The sequence below is a fragment of the Elaeis guineensis genome, chromosome 3, assembly GCF_000442705.2.
Source record: "Elaeis guineensis isolate ETL-2024a chromosome 3, EG11, whole genome shotgun sequence".
Lineage (NCBI taxonomy): Eukaryota > Viridiplantae > Streptophyta > Magnoliopsida > Arecales > Arecaceae > Elaeis > Elaeis guineensis.
Genome location: NC_025995.2, coordinates 89066457 through 89087491, shown reverse-complemented (window position 1 = coordinate 89087491; position 21035 = coordinate 89066457). Strand labels below are relative to the sequence as shown.

Here is a 21035-nt window from a genome sequence, read left to right as displayed (position 1 = left end):
CCAAAGCCAGGTCAAAGGCATCTTATGCTTTACTTTGAAAACTTTATTTTTTAATAAAAAACTTTGTAGTATGGTGGGAAAGTCTCATCGTAAATTCACCAAAGAAGCTACATGGTGGTAGCCACCAGCTGCTTTGGCTAGATAAAATTCCTATCGAGAGCATCTGCTTGCATGTGAGTTGTTGCCACATGACCTTTTCGTTATTCAATCACAACCGTCAATGCCTATGGGAGAAAAACTTGCTCGATTGTCGAATTTACGATGGTATACGATCACAGGTGTATGCTTATGCGGTGACCGTCCAAACAATCTCGTGATAACTTCTTCTGTATGATTTTTTTGGAGGTTTAAGAGATTTCTAACCTAACATAGCATTTAAAAAAAAAAATGCAGAGCTTAGTGGTGAAACGATTCATGATATCAAATAAAACTAAATTGAATGGCCATGCCTTTCAGCTAACCGGGAGCCTTTGGAGGCTGTCTCGGAGCTATTAATGATGATCGGTATTCCTTCTTAAAATCTAATTCCAGACACCTAAATTTTTCCCTTCCTATGGGTATATAAAAGAAGAACATAATTAATAAATACAATTTGTCTAACTCCAATATTATAGTTGGCTTATGTGACTATTTACTGTGGGGTCAGATTAGTTAATCTTCCATAACTTGTTATGGTAGGCTAGTAATTAGACAGTTTTTTCAGTTATAAAGATCTAGAGATACTGCTTTGAGTGGGTCCTCAATGCTGCATGAGAAATATTTGAGAAAAAAAAAGGATGGCTGTCATTTTCATGGTATAATGAACCCTGATAAACACTAAATATCATGTTGCAATCAATATTTTCTCTATTACTATACATAACAAAACCCAGGGGCATTTGAGCAATCACAAGACTAGGAAATGAAGAGGATATATAGCAAGGAAAAGCTCTGCACTTCAACTTCTAGATAGTAATCAACACCGAATCTGAAAAATATTTGCCGCATTTTGAGGAGCTAGTAGAAGCAACCAAGAATCTGAGATGAACTCCTATTATTAAACTGAGGAGTCGAATCACCCGAGCGGCATCCCCATTCCATATAGAAAAGCCCCATTGGCGGCCCCAACGGTGCCCAGGAGAAGGATTGGAGAGGCAGCCTTTCTTCCATTCCTCCATGGAAAAATTTTAGGTCAAGAGTCAATGGAAAAGCTCCTAATAACTTCCTGCAGAAGACTTGAGTATGTCTCCTGAATAAAATTGGGTCATGAAGAATGCTTTTCTTCCAATGTAGACTTGGACTTGCTAATTTATCCATTTGTTGGCGCACGTGGAAAGATAGAAGATTTTATTCATAAATCTAAAAGTGTTTACCACAAAATATTCTTCTTCCAATGAGTTGATTATGGATATCACAAGAACTTGCTTTCTGTGTTCTCGTACTTCTACTTCTCTTATTTACCTTCTCTGATATGCTTGTCATAGTTTTTTTCTTTTTTTCATTTGTTCTGCCATTCTCCAAATTACCCTTCACTTGCCTTTATTTTTGTCAATTGTTCTCAGGCTGGGGTCCATGCCCAATTATTTTCCAAAAAAGAAGTCTTGGCATTTAAGAATTGAACATGATCTTATTAAAGGCCATGCAATATGCCAACTAATACGTTGAGTTGACCGTAGACTTAGATTTCCATATTAATTGTTCACAGGTTGGGCTCCATGCCCAATTCTTTTTCCAAAATAGAAGTCTTCGCATTTAAGAATTAAATAAGATGTTACTAAAAGCCGTACAATCTGCCAATTAATATGTTGACTTGGTCATAGACTTAGATTTCCATACCCTTGTACCCTATGCATCATCTATATGAGTTGTGCAAGGATGAGATGGGAAGCAAATATCTATCAAACAATTATCTTATAATATTTCTCTACAACGAAGAATTGCTATCACTCTTTTACCTACTCAAGGCTGCAATTTTGTTATGGACTCTACTAATTATAGTCCTATATGATTGTAGTCTAATTTGGATGTCCTTCGAAGGAGTATGAAGCTCTATTAACACCCAAATTTTCTCTCCTTGGTACAGTGGCACTTCACCACCTACTTGAAGAAGAGGAAGAGACTATTATTTTGGGAGAGGGTGATCTGCAGCAACAAAATACAACAAGTATCAAAGCTCAACCTTTCAAGCCTTTCAGAATTTGCAAACTGGTAATTGAATTTAAGTATTTTCTCCTCCTTTCACATGCTCCAACTGCTTAATTTGTCCAACAATCATATCATTCAATTGCAATCACAGGTGGGTTAGCCTCTCTTTTGCCCTTTCTTTTCTACAATTTAGTCTATTTATATTTTTTATTCTTGTAAATATTTTTAATTTAGATTCATATTCATTTTTTTTGTAATTTCATATTTGATAGACATATCAGGATCGAAAAAATTAAAATCCTTGATCTCAGTGATAACAGCCTCACTGAAAGTATTTCATTATCTCTAAAAAATCTATCTTCACTACGTATGCTAGATCTGAGATACAACATGCTAAATGGTACATTTGATTTGGAAGATAATAATTTATAAAATCTTTTGCAATTATTTTTCTATCATGAGATCATTAACAGATTAAGTAAAATAGTTTATCTTGTTTTATTGTTTATATCAACTTCTCTTCATCCAACTTGTTTCTTCAGTTTTTTTAGTCTATTCATATTTTTATCCTCTTGCCAAAAATATTTTTGACTTAGATCTCTTTCTTTCGAAACTTTATATTTGACAGATTTATCAGGATTCAGAAAGTTGGAGATCCTTGATCTCTGCTATAACAGGTTCACTGGAATAATTTCATTATCTTTCAAAAATCTATCTTACTTCGTGTTTGTATTTAAGGGACAACTTTCTAAATGCACACTTAATATGAAAGTAATAATTTACAGATCTTAAAAATTATTTCTTTATCACAAGACCATGAACACATTAAGTATGATGGTCTGTATTGGTTTTATATGAGCCTCTCTCTCATCCAACTTGTTTCTCCAATTTCAGTCTATTCATATTTTCTATCAACTTATTGTAAATAATTTTGATGTAGATTCTCTTTTGTTGAAAACTTTGTATTTGACAGACATATTAGGACTGAAAAAGCTGAAAATCCTTGATCTTAGCTATAACAGCCTCACTGAAACTATTCTATTATCTTTCAAAAATCTATCTTCGCTTAGTGTCCTGAATCTAGGCTGCAACATGCTAAATGGTACATCTGATGTGGAAGGTGATAACCTACCAATTCATCTGCAACTATTTCTCTTTCACAAGATTATTAATTCATTGAGTATAATGGTTTATATATTTTCTTTTTGATTTATATTAGCCTCTTCAATATCTAACTTGTCACTCTAATTTTTTCAATCTATTCATATATTCTATCTACTTAGTGTATAAATATTTTTGACTTAAATACCTTCCTTTGAAAACTTTGTATTTAACAGATATATCGGGATTGAGAAAGTTAAAAATTTTTATCTCAACTTAACAGACTCAGCAGAATTTCATTATTTCTCAAAAATCTATCTTCACTTAGTGTCTTGAATCTGAGAGAAAATAGGCTGAATGCATACTTAATATAGAAGGTATATCAGATTGAGAAAGTTAAAATTCTTGATATCAACTTTAACAGACTCAGCAGAATTTTATTGTCTCTCAAAAATCTATCTTCACTTAGTGTCTTAATCTAAGAGAAAATAGCTGAATGGCATACTTAATGTGGAAGGTAATAACTTATAGCTGCAATTATTTCTCTAGCACAAGACCATTAATATATTGAGTATAATAGTTTATATTATCTTTTTTACTTAAATATATGGCCTATATTCCAATTCTGCTAGGGTCGCAGAAGCTTAGGACACTTGTGAAAAGAAAAACCAGCTTTTTCCTTGTAGGATCTTATAGATCTAATGAGATGTGGAGCAGAATATTTTAAAAAAAAATTATCCTACGATATTTCAGATCTAAGATCTATTAGATCTGATTCTTATTATCTGATATTTAATCTAAAATTAAATCTAAAACTTGAGGATTACAGAAATATCTCTAGGGTAACTAGATTATCCTGTAGATGATCGCAGCAATACCCGAATTCAAAAATAGAACGCAGTCGTCTGGCCTCTACGATATCCACTGAGCAAGATCTAGATCGTCTTCTCCTTGTGAATCTCTGCTCCAAAAATAGATTGGATCTGATCTGGAAGATCTTCAAAAAATCTTCTGAAGCTGGAGCAGCAGCTTCTCGATAAATTCCTACAGCTTCTGATCAGGGAGCCACCACGCCTTAGACAAGCACCAGATGGACGCCCAACTTCTTGGACGTGAAGAGGGGAGGGAGAGAGCAGAGGGGCATGGAGAAGTGAGGGGTTTCACATTTTTGCTGGGTATGGAGCAATTCTCTAAACCTAGACAGACAGGGTTTAAATAGACCCTGCTGCGTCATGCAGTGCCACATCATTCGATCAATCAAAAAATTTTAATTAATTTTAAAAAAATTTTAATTGATGGAGTGATATCATCTGATCATATAAATAAGAATCCCCATAATTCTCCTACTGTTGGCGCCAACACTGGATAAGCACAGTGAGATTGGCGCCCCACAGTCCAAGTTGATCAAGGGATCAGAGTCCTCCTCTCATGGGACTCTATCCGTATCCACTTGGGGCGCACGCCCAATCTGATCTTGGCACCCACTTTGAGGCCTAATTTAGTAGGTGGACACTCCACAAAAATTCTCCAATGATCTCTTGCCAAGTGGCCTTCAGTTCAAGATCCATAAGTCAACGTTTGATCGATGTCCTAAAACAGAAATGGCAGATGATAGGAATTGACAGGTGTTGTCTTAAATTCATCTCATAATTAAGACAAAATTTTTCTGAGCTGGACTGGCTCCAGTCAGACTGAGAAAAATCTTCTCAAGATTCTCTGGGTGAGTCAAATCACATTTGGCTCAGTCGAGATGAAAAAGATTGCACGAGGAGAAAGTTAGGCTCAATCGTGTGCTAGCACGATTTCTTGAACCTAATTGGATCTAATCCAAATCAATCGAACTGGACTAGCTCAATTGATGACATCCAGACCCTAACTCTTGTTTGTGTGACCCATTAGGTTCATTTTCGTATGGTAATGAGAATGTCGTGATCTCATCATCGATATCATCAAACTCCTTTCGATGGACCAGAACTCTTCTGATTCAGACAATTAAAATGATCGATCATCAAGATCATTCTAATTACTCCCAAAATCCACCAGTGACACCTAGCAGTATATGGTGGCAACCTATCAGAAATGAAGACGAACCTCTCGGTGCAGCTACCTGTGTATTGAGTTCTTCTATCATGAGTTCCGACTGAATTAGGTTAAGGTGAACTCGTCAAACCCAACATCAGTCATATGAATCAATCGATCGATCTAAGTCCGATGTGAAACCTCAATGAAAAACTCTTTTCCATTATTTCACTCTACCATGGCCATGGGCTTAAGGACTTAATCTTTCGATCATCATAGGACTACTCCTCTTATCTACGAGGTTGATAGATCCCATTTGGTGCAATCTGGTTCCTACAATGAATATGCTATAGCCAACATATACCTCAGGGTTCCGAATGCTAGGAGATGAGTTATGGTTAGTCAAACTATAACACACTCAAGGTGAACTGTCGATGTACCTAGATCAAAGAACTAGACACACAGCTATAGCATCGAGCTAGTCATCGACAAGAAGGTAGACTTCTTATGACTGCTCGAGGTGGTCACGCTCAGTACTTTGTTCTCAACGAATACCTGTACTCTCGCTCCGGTGTCTCCACACCGTAGACTCAGACTCATCTATCTAAGGAAGCGATCGTACACCAACCTTCCGGATCGATCACCATCCTCATGATGATCCTATGGTCATGAGCTGTTTATGAGTTAGTTATGTAAATTCATGCCTTAAATTTTCAATTCTTAAAATATGAATTAACATTCCTACTAACTCAAAGATATATCACAAACATAATATATACAATGTGATAGTAGAATAACCTTTTATTCATTTATAGTCAAAATTATAAATTTTCCTTACATTTGTACAGGAATGTGTCAGCCAATCTGCATCTAGGACAACATCTAACAGCTTGATCTTGGACTAAATCAGCTCACAGAGGGATACCCATAGCTTTGGGAAACTTATCTTCCCTTAATTTCTTATATTTGGATCAAATAACCTAACAGGTTCAGTACCTTCACAAGGTATAATATTTATTTCTTTGACTAAGAATTTAACATGTTCCTTTTCTTTTTAACCTCACAAATTTTCCCATATTCAAAAATAAAAAACCTATACATGTTGACTGATGGCTTGGGCAAGCTAAATCATTTCTTTAGTCTAAGCCAAGTTTGTGGCCAAATTCAATCTCGACTCGATTAACTTGGCCAAATTAGAAAACTCATCAAACTCATGTTCCCCAGCATAAATCCAATGATTGTTCTAAGCTAGGTTTAGCAAGTTAAAATGACTTTTGATTTATCATATCAAGCATTTATGCTAAATCCATATCATGCCTGCCCATACTTAATTAATTATCTAGAACTAATAGTGGAGAATATAAATCTAAATGTATATTATTTTATGGTAATTTTCAAAATGTTACTTCCCTTGATCACTAGCTAGGCAGCTTTAAATTTGAACTTTTTCTTGTTCATTCTCGTTTTATATTTCGTTTATATATTTGTTTAACACGCATGACTCACCTCTGTCACCGAGCAAAAACTAGGAGTAGACAAGTATTGAGTCATATGTTTTCTAATTTTTATATTTTTTTCTTTGCAGTGCTCAATAGACTGCAGAACCTGTATGAGTTGGATCTCCATAACAACCAACTCAATGGAAGTCTTCCTCTGTCTCTTGAGAAACTAGTTTTTCTTCAATATTTAGATCTTTCTCATAACAAAATGAAGGGTAATATTCCACCACATATCTTTGGAGGTCTTTTTTCACTTCAATATCTAGATCTTTCTTACAACCAATTTGATGGGCATTTCTCATTGGTCTCCTTTGCTAATCTTTCAAAGCTAGACACTAACAAACTTTCAAACAATGAGAAATTATTTATACATCTTGATAGTGGAAAGTTTGTTCCCTCCTTCCAACTTCAGCCCCTCATCTTGTCACATTGTAACCTTGATGTGAACACCCTACAACACCAGCTTTTCTTGCTTCTCAATACAATTTAGAATTTCTTGATCTTTCCCATAATAACCTGATAGGAAATTTTCCCAATTAGTTGTTCGAAAATCTAACCAGTCTAGCATTTCTCAACTTGAGAAATAACTCAATAAGGGGTGCATTTCAATTGCCAAAGCATCTGAATACAAGCTTGTCCATGGTTGATCTCTCTATGAACTTCATCGATGGATCGATTCCAGCAGACATCGGCACAATATTTCCATATGTGGTAGTCCTGAAATTATCCTCAAATGATCTAATTAGAAATATCCCTTCATCATTGGGTAACATGAGTCAGTTGGCACTCTTGGATTTGTCCAATAATAATTTATCTGGTGAACTACCAACTCACCTAATGATTGATCGCACTGAATTGGAGATCTTGAAGCTTTCCAACAACAACTTGCAAGGGAAATGTTTAGTAAGAATTATGGTCCTGCCTTGCTTTCATTTGTTTTTCTAGATGGAAACAAGTTTACTAGAACATTGTCGAACAATCTGTCAAACCACCAGAGTTTATCTGCATTGGATGTCCACAATAACCAATTATCAGGTATGATTCCAGAGAGTATCAGACTTGTTTCCACTCTGACCAAATTTAACCTTGTAGGAAATCATTTCCAGGGCCAAATACCACATCATTTATGCAATCTAACAATTCAGGTGTTGGACTTATCCCATAATCGCCTCTCTGGGTCATTACCAAATTGCTTCCCATCATCCAAACTAATGGATCTCGCATTTGCTGGGAATGCTTTAACAGGCACCATTCCAAGTAGTTATTTCAATAATTCATATCTTACAGCATTAGATTTCAGCAACAACCAGCTTTTAGGTAAATTGTCCAGACAGATAGGAGACAAAATGTCTTTGAGGATTCTTGTTCTTAGTGGAAATTCACTTGAAGGACCTATACCAATGGAGTTATGTAAGCTAGAGTCTTTACACATTCTGGACCTTTCACAGAACAATCTTTCAGGATCAATACCCTCTTGCTTTGGCTAAATGCACTTTAGGAAATCTCATTCAGTAGATACAGATTTGCTTTGGCAAAAAAGCTCACCCCATGCTTCTATGTTTTATACTGCTGCATGGCCATATTTTGGTACGGATTCGGAGGTTGACTTATATGAGATAACGATGGTAGACCTCATCACCAAAGGCAACTTATATGGCTACACAATAGATCATTTGGTTTTGATGTCTGCAATTGATTTGTCAGCAAACAAGTTGATAGGAAACATCTCTGCAGAAATTGGAAATCTAAATGAGCTTATCCAATTGAATATATCACACAATCAACTAACAAATCCAATCCCTGAAACTTTCTCTAAACTCAATCAGATTGAGAGCTTGGACCTATCATACAATAAGTTGAGTGGTGCAATACCCTAGCAACTGACTTAGCTAAAGTTCTTGGAGGTCTTCTCAGTTGCTTACAATAACTTATCTGGATGTACCCCGGATTTCAAAGACCAATTTGCCACATTTAATGTGAGTAGCTATGAGCATAATATTGGATTACATAGGCTGCCACTCGAGAAGACCTGCGCATCGAACCCCCCCTGAAGTAGAAGAAGAAAAAGATGACGACATTGTGGATGATGCCATCTTCTTTGCAATACTTGCAGTTTCATTCGTGACTGGCTTCTGGAGTTGCATTACTCTATTGTTATTTCATCACACTGGGCAGTACATTCGCTGTATGTTAGATGGTTATGTGGACTCCTTTACTGCAAGGTTCATAATAGCAGCACGTAAATGGCCTTGCATACCGCAGAATCGCAAGTGAGATAAACAGTATCTTGTGCATTACAAAGAAGGATTTCTTTTTAACACTTTGTGATAAGCAATGCTAGCTTTTGCTTGATATATATGGTAATACAAAAAATTCATTGCTATCAAGTTTGATATAGCTTAGAAATGGCTTCTTTTCTAATTTCTTTTCTAGGTATCGGGCAAATGTATTTTTGAATGGTTATATTACTCATGCACTTTGTGATGAAGATACTTATGTCCAATTCTTTTCCACTGTCCCAATCGTTCAAGACCTACCACACTGTATGGCCATATGAGTTCTTGAAACTTTCTTCTTGAGACCTTGTGACAAACTTATCACCTAAAATGATGATGTCACCTCCATGGTAGGAGCAATGGAAACTGATCCTTGACCATCAGACACCTTACTTCTGTGCATTGTATAAATCTTGCTGTTGCAGAACTATAAGTTGAGAAGGAATTGAAAATAAACTTGAACTTAAAAATTTTCAGCGGAATGGGGGATTACTATACTACAATTGACAAGTTTTGGGTTTGAAGTCTAATTCATCACCAAAGGAAATTTAATTTTTCACCTATGATGGCGATGAATTGAATTTTGATTTTGATTTTTTTTTTTCTGTACAAGATAAGACATCAAACTATTACCGAACTACTCATAATCAGCTTACTTGATCAACTAATAAAACTATTACAAATTTGGACCGGTTAAGAAAACTCAACATATATACAATTGACTAAACATAAGCTATTGTTCCTCACAATAGTTTATTTGGACAGACCAAATTTTGGGGATTGGTCCTTTTCTCTTCTTGCTTTGGAAGAGTGGAACAAGCCTACTACATGAAATACACAACCAAATCTTTTTCCATGGACAATGTCGGGACGAATCTGATGAAATATGATCAGACCAAGTCATCACACTTCCTCGCACCTAACCAGCATCAAAATTGGCAAGCCAATCTGCCACCAAATTAATTTGCTTCCTATGGGTATGGGTAATTCTCACAGATCCAGTAAACATGGATGGTGTGCTTCAGATGGAGTATTAGAGCTTCCTGCCAGCCACGCAATAACAGTTGATGAGTCTCCTTCATCCAAGGTAGTCTTAGTCTGTCGAAATGATTTTCATTGGACATGCTACTCCTTTCCAAATTGCTCAGAGTTCTGCCAATGGAACAGTAATTAATCCCATGAAAGGTTATTGTTCATAGTTCCTCAAATTGCATCACCTATCCTCTATGGTCACTTATTAAGAAACTGGATCTTCCTTTGCTATTTTCCTCTTTCATAGTCCATCAGATTCAGTGTTCCAAGGGAGGGTAACCCCAAGATAAGATGATTTTGGAGGTTAAATTGTCATAAGGGATAGGGGTTCCTAGTGCCAAGTCTGAATGCAACTCCTATGTCGACACAGGTTTGTTAGTACTTAATGGCTTGAGCCTTGTCATATTTGGCAATATTTGCGGCCCAACAAAATACCAACTCATTTCTTGTCAGTCAAATACTAAACCAACAATATTGCAAGGTAGGTAAATTATAAATGGCCATGCATCCCATAGTGCTTAGCTCTACAAGATATGCAAGGCTTGCTTGCAATTCTTAGATCTAATAACAAAGCACATCACAGGCGTTAGCCAAACTAGCTAATTCAAAGCATCTATTAAACCCAATTAACATAGCTTTGACAGCAAACAACAATGTTAATCTAATGAAGGAAAAATCGAAGCTAACCAATATTCACAAACAACATACTTCATAAATATCACCAATTAAGAATGTTAATAAAACATAACATGAATAATATTCCATAAACTAGCCTCAACTAAAGAGAAATTAAACATTATTTGGTTGCTAAGCTTTCCAGATACATAGCTTGTAATCTAAGTCCAAGGACTCCTCAACATCTTAAAGAAAAATAACATAATGAGCTACTAGCTAGTAACTTTACCATCACTAGTTGGAACAAGCGTATAAATAAAATATTTAAATAAATAAATATAGATTTACGGGTCCTAAAGAAAATAATTTAGAATCAAAATAAAAGTTCCATATTTAGCTTTTGAATAATCGGAAAACATATGAAGCAGGTATTCCATTAAAATTGAAGTTCAATAGCTAGTTTCTAATATAAAACTTCTGAGCAACCAAAAAAATTTATAAAAATCAAAAATTATGATTATACAATTCCTCTCTTAGTCCTTACGACTACAGCCAAGATGAGGCCTATGACAAGGATTTGGACCAAATTTAGCACCATGGTATAAGCCCAAAATGATATTTAACCATGTGATAGATATCTGAGAGAAGCTAGTTTTTGAATAGATGCTTCGCTAGTGGCCGACCTTGCTAGCTAGGCCTGGATCATTCTCAAACTAGAAAGTTAAAACCAAATTTTCCACTCAAACTCTAAAATCAATTTTTAGCCATACATAAATTATTATATTACCTAATACTCATAAGCTTTCAAACATATTTCTATCGTGATAAACCAATCTAATTAACGAGTTTTCTTAATGTATTTCCATCTTGACAAATTAGGCTAATATCTACAACTAAAAAATTTACATGCTTAATCCATATTTAAAACTTATTACTTTATGTAAGGTAAATAAAGTGAAATATTTATTTCTTAGACATAGAAATTTCTTAAAATAACTAAGTAAAATCGAATTTCAAAATGTATTTCACTTTCATTTATAAACTATATGTTTGAAACTAAGCATGTAAAGATGATGGTTTCAGTGGGAGTCATGGTGAATATTCAATCATAAAGTTTCTAATGTCATATATAAATGCATTTATAAAATACTATAATGATAAAAGTACTTACCTTATCCAAAGTGCGATTGAATAAAAGCTTCCAACAAGATGAGAGAGCTACACAATCACAGTCCCAGGTAATATGAACAGCTACTCCATTAGAACCATAAAGCACTAAAATTTTGGGCTCAAATTTGTCAGATGGCATCCCTAAAGGAAGGCAACTATTACAAGAAATACAATAATATTAAAATCTGAGCCTCTCTGTTCCCCCAATGAAATACAATAAGATCCTAATTAAATTTATTTAGTCAGAAAATTTAGTTAACTTTACATGAAAAGATACTCATAACAGATATACAAAAATATTAACCTTTATCTATCAATATGGGTTTTTAACATGTAACATTCTACTGCAACATATATAATTGGATAATTATTAGATAAAAATGTTAAAATTTATGAGCAGATCCTCAAGCCTTTAATCCTCCTCTAGAAGAGCCCCTAGCTTCTTCTCCCAAGCAAAAAAAGAGAAAGGAACTAGGCTTCAGCATAAAAATACTTTTGGAGAGGAGAAATGATTGGATCAAATAAATTTTAGAGAAACAAATAGAGGAGAAAGTGTAGAGATTAAACTTACCAGATGCGAGAGAAAGAAAGTACCAAGAAGGGAGATTACAAGGGTGCTGCGGAGCAAGTGAGAGAGCTCAATGCAAGAAGGGGAGTAGAGAACAGAGAGAGGTAAAACAAGAGAGAGAAGGCAACTGAGAAAGATGGTGTGAGAGGGCCGGGGGGAGAGAGAGAGGTTGTGGGTGCCATGGGTTAGCTTGTTGAGTACAAGGTTGGGGATTGGATGTAAATTAGCTAAGAGTTTGAAAATTAATCTATTAGCTAGAGAAACAGGTCTTTAATCTCAATTAGTGTTCAGGGTAAACTCCTGCAATCGTTGGAGAAATTAGCTGGAGAAATAATCTTGTTGGGATTGTTTAATCTTAATTAGTGTTCCTCCTCAACATAGGGCTGCTCTCAGCGGCTACGTAGCTCTTAGCGATTGTTGAGAAATTAGCTGGAGAAATAATTTTGTTGGGATTATTTAGTCTCAATTTAGTGTTCAGGATAAACTCCTATAATCGCTGAAGAAAAAATCATTGGAGCGGAGCTATGTTGAACTTAAGCTCATTCTTTTTTTCTTTTTTCTTTTTTTTTTTTTTTTAGATTAGACGTACATAGCCATCCAGCATTTATTCAGTAATCAAATATTTATAAAATGAAAAATAGAAAAAATAATAAGTAGAGTAAAGTAGAAATACAAAGAAATGAAGGGGGTAAAATAAAGAAAAAAAAGTAAAAAAAAAAGACCCACCATCAACCATATTTTAGTGACTTACATAAATAAAAAAATAAAACTTCAAACAGATAAAAAAGATCAGAAACCGCAAAGTTTTTCTTGTAGCTCGAGAACCTATAACATGAGACTAATATTTAGAAATAGGGATCTTGAATAAGTGCTGGTACAGACTTGATTTTTGATCAAATTATTCCATAATCTAAACTGGAGTTTCCTTCATGTAAATTAGACCATATATTAAAAATGTCGATGCATTCATAAGCTATAGAACTGAGAGAGGAGCATTTGTTAAGAAAAATTCTTGCGTTCCTCTCTTTCCAACAGCTCCAATTGATTGCCCCAATGAGAGATAGGATTATAGGTCAAGTGATAGAAGAGAAATATCTTCTAATCCAGTACCAGCAAAGGCCCTCAAAATTGTAGTGACATTGAGGAACTCCTATTTGATTACAAATCATCCTTTACAAGATAGCAAAGAAAGGACAATCACCAAATAAATGATCAACTGTTTCAATTGAATTTTGGCACAACACATAACCTCCTAGATTTTTTTTCAATTTTTTGCCAATGACGTTCTTAGTGTTGATTCTCTTCTTCCAACATAACCACAGAAAGTACTTCACTTTTAAGAGAGCCTTGATGCTCCATAAAGTAAAGCTAAATTTGTATTTCACCATCTCTAGAATTAATAAAGTTATACAAAAAAGCTGATGAAAATTTATTTTTAGTGCTTGATCTCCATGCAATCTTATCATCTTCATATATAAGAGTTATTGATACAAGTAGTGACCTCAACAGATTCAGCTGATCACATAGTTCTTATGAAGACTGTCTTGAGAATCTTATTCTTAAGCTCATTCTTAAACTATGTTAATTTAAGATCATATATATATATATTTGAGCTTAAGCCTAAACTAATTTAATGACCAATACATAGAAAACCATATAAAAGCTAAAAGGATTGTAAACATTGAATTCTTGAATACAACTCCAAAAACCATATTCAAGCTGGTATATCAAGATCCACTATAAGAAATCATTTAATTTGGGACACTATTTGAATGGCATCTTTTAAAAAATATTATAATAAATTGACATTTTAGTTTATAGCTTGTTTTTATTTCTTCTACCAATAAATCCGAAATACACTTTAAAGATGTGATTAGTTGACACAACTAGCCAAGAATATACATTAATTTGAGGTTTAATTTTTGACACCAAAGAAGGATACAAAAGATCAATTTGGCTAAAGACCTAGTCATTGATCTAACTAGATTTATATTAAAAATGTAATGTTTATAAAATTTAAAACTACTGGAAAGTTTTATATTACCATTGATGCTCAATAATTGCAGCATAATAAGATTATTTATATTTTAAAGAACTCATAAGAAAAATTATATACAAGTATGGAGATACGTTGAACTTATTGATATTTATAAAATTTTGAATAAAATAATTTAAAAATATCATAAAGAATAAATAAGGGTACTCATTTTTCTTTTTTTATCAAAAGAAAAGGACAAAATTTTATGAAATATAATTATTAATATATAAAGTAGCATAATATATTTTTAAATAATTATATTTTATAATATAAAAAAATATTTAATAGATATAATAAATTTCAATTTTAACAATGTAGAGTGATGTTATAGTTGCTGGATGATTGTTCCCAAACTAGAGGTCACAGGAGAAGTGGCGCACGAATGCGGGATATAATTAATTATTGTGAGCGTTGACACATCTATCTAATTTTGTTTATTTAACCTTGTTTCTTTGTCTTCTTCAGGCCACCGCCATTCTAACTGCAGAGAGAGAGAGAGAGAGAGAAGGTATGAAATAATAAGCGGCGAGTGAAGGGCGACTATGTGCGCGTTTGGAAGTAGGGTGGTAAATGAGAAAGGGAAGCTAGGTTTTCTATCTCTCTCGAGGGGAAATCGTTTTATTTTCGAAGGGATTCACCTAGATCAGAGAGGGCTTCTTCTCCGGATCAAAGGTTCATCCAAGGTTCGTCTTCATCCGAGATCCTATTGATCTCGTCAGTGGGACAGACAGTGCCAGGGAGGAGATCTACATCCCCCTCTGGCGATCAACCCTGTGGGTCTTCTCCGGTTAAAAGGTTCGTCTTCGTCTGGGATCCCGCTGGTCTCCTCGGTGGGAAAGACAGCGCCAGGGAGGTCCTGGTCTCAAGTTGTTCAAGGACAATAGCGATTTCGCTGGTCTTCTTCGAAAGCAACGGAGGAGGGGGTGGCGTTGTCGGAAAGGAGGTTTACGGAGGTTGTTGCGTTTTCAGAGGATGAGGCCCAAAGGTCTACGGATCATTGGAGGCATGCGTTGGTTGGCAAATTTCTAGGCCGTGGCTTTCCGAGGGAATTCGTCCATAAGGAAATGAAGGTTCGTTGGAAGATCGCAGGGGATTTTCATGTATCACTTGTATCTGAGGGTTTATTCCTGTTTGTTCTTTCTTCTGAGGAGAAAAAGGCGCGAGTCCTGGATCAGGGACCGTGGTCGTTGGCTGGCCAAATCCTAGCCTTGGAACAATGGCGGCCAGGGTTTCGCTCGATCCGCGATGCTATCACGAAGGCTAAGGTTTGGGTCCGTCTCCCAAACTTATCACTAGAACGGTGAGAGGAGGGTAAGATTAAAAAAAATTAGTGGCTCAAGCTGGTACTCCTCTGTATCTTGATACCTGGATAATTAATTCGAATAGATTTAGGTTACGTCTGTGTTTGTGTGATGCCTGTCTACCCAGGAGCAAGAATTTGGGTGCATGATACTTTGGCAGCAATTCTCTGACGAGGAATTACCGGAAGAGGGTGCCATTTGGTTTGTTTTTGTTTTAAGAAATTATATTATGGACAAAAAAATCCAAAACTATATTTCTTTTTTTGAAGGAACTTCTTTCCTTTTTTTTCTTTTTTTTTTTCTTTTTTAATATTTAACATCATATACTTATTCCCATAACATCCCCCCTAAAATTGCTCTAATCTCATATAAAATCGTAGGATTTAATTGAATCTAACTATAATGCAACGACGCTGGTGCAGATATCTAAGGTCATACAAACTAACAAGATTTTATTATGGCACTTCTTGATAATATTTTATTATAAAAAATATTTAAAATATTATATATTAATTTTTTTATATATTTTATTATTTTTTTAAAAAATATTTTATTATTATTTTTTAAAAATAATATTTTATTATTAATTTTTTAAAAAATAATATTTTATTATTATTTTTTAAAAAATAATATTTTATTATTATTTTTTAAAAAATAATATTTTATTATTATTTTTTAAAAAATAATATTTTATTATTATTTTTTTAAAATAATATTTTATTATTATTTTTTTAAAAATAATATTTTATTCTTTCTTCTTTCTTCTTTTTTTGCTCGTGGCTTTACCACGTCCCACCCCTCACCTCTCTAACCCACGATACCACTCATAGCTTCCCCACGCTCCTCCCCTCACCCTCCGCGCCTCATCTGCACCACCACTTGGCCTCTCTGAGTCTCCTTCGCTCCTTTGCACATATCCCCGCCCCATGGCCCGTGACTCCTCCGTGCCACCAACCCCCCCCCACGACCCACGCCTCCTCCGTGCCACCAACCCCCCCGATGGTCCGCACCACCAACCTCCTTTGCTTTCGATTCTATGCCCCTTTACATCCGTCGCTGCTCTCACCCCCTTAACACACCCTCCACCCCTGACGACTCGTGCCTCCTCCGCTCTCGTTTCTGTGCCCTCCCTCCAGTGTTCGCCACCGCTCTGCACCCTCCCCCCACCCTCGACGGCCCATGCCTCCTCCTCTCTCGATTCCGTGCCCCTCCTTCTGAAGTCCGCTGTCGCTTTATGGCCCCCTACAAATCCCCTTAACCTCCTATGCTCCTCTACGCATGCCTCCCCTACGGCCTGCACCTCCTTTGTGGCACCAACCCCACCCCCCAAGCCCCTCCGCAACACCAACCTCTTCCACTCTCGATTCCGCATCCCTCCCCCTCTCTCTTCAATATCCGCTGCCGCTCTATGCTCCCCCAACCCCCTTCCCCCTATCCTCTTCTCTGCGTCACCATCATCGCCACCACCTGACCCTCCACGACTTCTCTATGCCGCCATTGCCACCTCTGCCACCACCAATCCCGGGCACTCGTGGCTCCTCCGTGTTCAACGCCCTTCTATAGATCTACAAAAAAAGAGAAGATTATTTGACAAAAAAAATAATTTTATTATGATATAAAATAATTATAATTTTTAAAATATTAACTATCCTAATCATGCATATGGATATTTTATTAAGTTAAAATTTTAATGATCATATTTAATCTGATGATCAAAAATAAATAAATAATAAAAAAATTAAAATATTTTTTAGAGTATCGGAGCAAAATCCAGCCCATGGTTATCTGTTGGACTGGTCAACCTGTTCATATCGTCAACGAGGCGATCGAGTCGGTTCTTGACCTGGTCAAACAGGTTGGGGTAGAATATTCCAATACGGTGATGATGTGTCAACTCAATGTGATGCCACTTGTCTGGATGGAATCAGGTGGTCTCAATCTCCAAAAAGTAAGAGCATGACACGTGTGGATTACGAATAGCTGTCCGGTTCTGGATTTGCTCCACCTGTGAGCCCTGTTGTCGGGTGTGACTGGGCATCAAGTCAGGATAGCGATACGTGCAGCCCACAAGGATCCATCGATCACCACCACGCACATGACAGGAGAATCTAAATCCGTGGCTTTAATTGCAACATGACTGCTATCCAACGAATCATGTCTATAACAATTATTGGCCACTGTAACTTTGTATAGTGTAGTTGTGTGAGAAGGGTCACAGAGCAAGTGTGAAATGATTATATACGTCATGGTTAATGCTTATATAATGCAGGTTAAATGTCCGCTGGCTGTATTTTAGGAATAAGAATTGTTCCAATAGCCGTATCCATTGCTTCCTAACCAAAGGATAAGAGCTTACGGAATCAAAAAAAAAAAAAAAAATTGATTAATATCAAAGAATATATAGATCTGAATAAATATAAGAGATGTTTGATTGAAAAGAATTGAAATCTGAAATAGAAATAGCAACAAGTAATTTCTATTTCAACTATTTGATTGAGAGGAGTCCCATTCTGATTCTGATTTCAAGATGAGATAGGAATGATCCAATCTACCTAAAATTTAATTTCCATTCTTTCTTAAAAATTTAAATTTTTATTTAAATTCTAATTCTAACAATGAATCAAATATTTGGAAGATTTGATCATTCTGATTCCGATTTCCATTTCAATTTCTATTTCAGTTACAAACTAAATATCCCTATAATAGAAAAGATTCTCTCACAGATGAATTCAAGTAGACAATTTTTTCATGCGCCTATACCTAGAGCAATAGAATACACCCCTAAACCATAAGTTTTTTTTTTAAAAGATGAAATAGAAAAATAATAGCAATCTACACGTTCAAGTCCTATCAACTTACCTTTCATCCATAGTTCACTCATTAAGGGGGTGTTCGGTTAGAGACTAAAATCAAAATTGAAATCAGAATCGAAATGGATTGAAATTGATTTGTGATCAGAATCGGAATGAAAATTTAAATCCCTAAAAGAAAGTGAGGATTGAGTTTTGATCGATTGGACCATTCTCATTGCACTCCATAATCAAAATCAAAATGGATTTCTTCCCAACGAAACGATTAGAATAGCAATCACCTATTCCCATTCTAATTCCAAACTGCAACCCTCTCCTATCAAATACACCCTAAATGTAGTTCTTTCAAAAGTTAGTAAATTTGTGACAGCTTACCATCACGCTACTAGGAAAATATGTTTGTGTAACACCAACAAAGAAGAAATTAAAAGGGAGCTGTGCATTTGTCAGTTTGGTGGGTTTAGGTTATAAGCATATGTTTGGTTTTTCATCAAACTGTGGGAAAATTTATCAAGAGAAGAGAAAATTCATTTAAATTTTAGGAACCCATTTGTATATTATTTTATTTTTCTCACCATCCAAACTTTTCCCAATCCAGCAAACATATTCTACATTAAAAAAAAAAAATGCACAAACAACAACAATGCAGATATCTTCCAGTCAAATAGGTGAAAAATATTATAAATACCAAGAGCCAAAGTAATTTAATATGACAAATGCTAACCTAGATTATGCATGATTTTGCTCATGCTTTGCAAACCTAGCTCGGTCCATGATTTGGCCATTTCTCCTATATTGTTTCATAAAGCTCGCAAAATTAGCTTATTTTTGTTTTCCACATCTGTTTCAAGGTCACATCTATGATTGTTATTTAATCTCTTTTAGGATCCAAAATTTCTACCAGGCTGCATTAACTCTAAATATAATTATATCTTTAGGATTGGTTCTTAATTCAACACTAATGCTTTATTAGTTAGTATAGAATTCATTGTCAAGGAAACATATAATTTTTAAAATATGCAAGAGATCCAGGATAAAAGGCAAAAGATTGTGCAAAAATACGATCTAACACTTGTAATTACTGGAACAAGATAGCCAAGGGATTTGCTTACCACCTTGAAAGTATAAGTGCAATCAAGTAGCTAATAGTTGAATATGTTAAACCCTTATTAAGAAAAGTTTTTTTGAAGATGCAAGAAATATTAGGTTACCCTTTATAGATCTTATTTGAACAACTTTACGAATATTTGAATATATGCTAATTTGTCAGCTATGATTGAACCACATTTTAGGCATCTTTGACGGCCAGGGTACAAATACCAATATTCCTCTCAATAAATTTGAATCCTATATCTCAGTCATCTTTCACCTAAAATGTACTATATGCTTGACCTAAATTAAAAGGAAAATTTTCAGCCATCATATCCAACCATTGATGGAAAGTGTTGCTGAAATTCAGGGAAATCTGATAGCCTTATTATATCAAGTCACCATCGTAAATTAGACTGCATCTATAATCTATATGGTTCTTGTTATTAAATTTTTGTTATAAAAATATCTGAAGAAATTTTGGCTCATTTTCCTCTGGGCAAACAATTACATTCTGGATTAGATTTTTCTCAACATCCTAATATTGACCAATAATTAGCTAGGTGTGGTTAGAAACTCTCTTCTACCAAAATTTCTTGAGTTTCTCTAAGATCTTCAAATTGTTACAATGAAGCAAAATTAGAGGCATCCAAAATGTAATACTCATCATGTAGAGGCTAGTAAATTTTGTCAACTTGTGATAATTGCATTAAGAATTTGTAATTCAAAACCATGTCATTTCTCACCAGAGACCTAAAAATAGCTTAAATTGATTTGATGCATACCAAACCATGGCTAAAAGTTGAAACCTTTCTTTTAGCTTACCTTTCATGAAGTGATAGATTTTTCATCAAGATAACATGAATAGTTGCAGTTCAGCTTATCCTTGAGCACCTAGATAATTCAAATGGCCGTGGAGTCTGTCCCATGAGATACGCGATAACATTAATTGCTCTGCTGAAGAAAAATATGGTCCACATGCGCGCAAGGCATTCTTCGGTGGTCCGTCAAGGAATCTTCCATATAAGATTCCTCTCTTCCACGAAACACTCTTATCCATTATCCAATCTATATGCTCCCCAAGCGCCGAAAGAGCTGTCGCGTTTGCACAAACGGACGATCAGACACCATCCATTTCTCCTCAAGTGGTCCCGAATTCCACAGCCGTCCGATTAAAAAAATAATCCCTCCAAATGGAAAAAAAATAAATAAATAAATCGAAAATATCTTCCCACAAGTCCTGGCCGCCGAACCGTCCACATGACGGTGGCCTGGTCGTGGCACACGGTAATGTTGCCCGAAGTCGCAAGACAAGAGACCCAAAGGTAATAGCGGACACGATGATTCCAGCTTTAGACACGGACGGTCAATCTGACACCCGCATAGATATTCC

General features: G+C 35.4%; 1 pseudogene; it reads left to right on the top strand.

The window, feature by feature from the left end:
* The first annotated feature begins 7156 nt into the window (after positions 1-7156).
* On the top strand, positions 7157-8958 carry LOC140856264 (uncharacterized; annotated as a pseudogene).
* Positions 8959-21035: the final 12077 nt, after the last annotated feature.